This window comes from Miscanthus floridulus, chromosome 8, assembly GCF_019320115.1.
Source record: "Miscanthus floridulus cultivar M001 chromosome 8, ASM1932011v1, whole genome shotgun sequence".
NCBI classification, from domain to species: domain Eukaryota; kingdom Viridiplantae; phylum Streptophyta; class Magnoliopsida; order Poales; family Poaceae; genus Miscanthus; species Miscanthus floridulus.
The window spans coordinates 141,138,209-141,139,253 of NC_089587.1; positions in this window are offsets into that span (position 1 = coordinate 141,138,209).

Here is a 1,045-nt window from a genome sequence, read left to right on the forward strand (position 1 = left end):
CAAGGGTGTAGCTCCCCTTGATCCGCGCAAGGATCAAGTGCTCTCTACGGGTTGATTCTTTGACACTCTGTCGTGGTGAATCACCCAACAACCACTCACAACTTGAGTTGGGTCACCCACAGACTTCGTTGGATGATCACCAAACTCCCAATCACCACCAAGCCATCTAGGTGATGGCGATCACCAAGAGTAACAAGCACAAACTCTCACTTGACCATGACAAGCCTAATGAGAAGGGTGGATGCACACTTTGCTACTCTTGCTTCACTAATGAGGGCTCTCTTTGGGATTCTCAAATCTCAATCACCTCACTAGGACCTTGCTCTTCTTAGCACTCTCAAAATGTTTCTAGCTGTTGGAATGAGCAAAAGTACCCCCATACACGAATGGATGTGGTATTTATAACGTGGGCTGAAAAACAAACCATTATGTGCCACCGGCGGCCTATACAGAAAAGATAGTGGTTCATAGAGTGACCGGACGCTGGTGGTGCAGTGACCGGACGCTGGGTTCAGACTCCAGTCAGTGATAGCAGCAAGCACACGGTCTCAGTCTTCTGACTGAACGCTAGCGTGTAAACTGACCGGACGCTCATGGTCTGAGTCCGATTAGTGCTGACGTACGCTGACGTGAGGCGCATAGAGGAAACGTTGAGTGACCGGACGCCGGGTGAGTCCGGTCGAGCATGACCGGGCGCGTCCGGTCATGAAATTTCGTGTTTAGAACCTTACTGGAAACGATTGGATGTTGGGGTCCTGTGTCCGGTCACTTTCTAACTAACGCGTCCGGTCATCACTTGACCGTTGAGATCAGGCGATCGGCGTTTTTTTTGAAGAGAGGAAGTGCAAGCACGACTGGGGCGCCTTTGCGCTTCAGGGCGCTCGGACGCATAGGGTCCCTGCATCGGTTGAACTGACCGGAGCGTCCGGTCACCCCGAGTTGTGCCCAGTGAAGGGGTACAATAGCTCTATTTTGTGGGGGCTTCTATTTAAGCCCCATGGCTGGCTCAAACTCACTCTTGGCCATTTGCATTGATATAGCAACC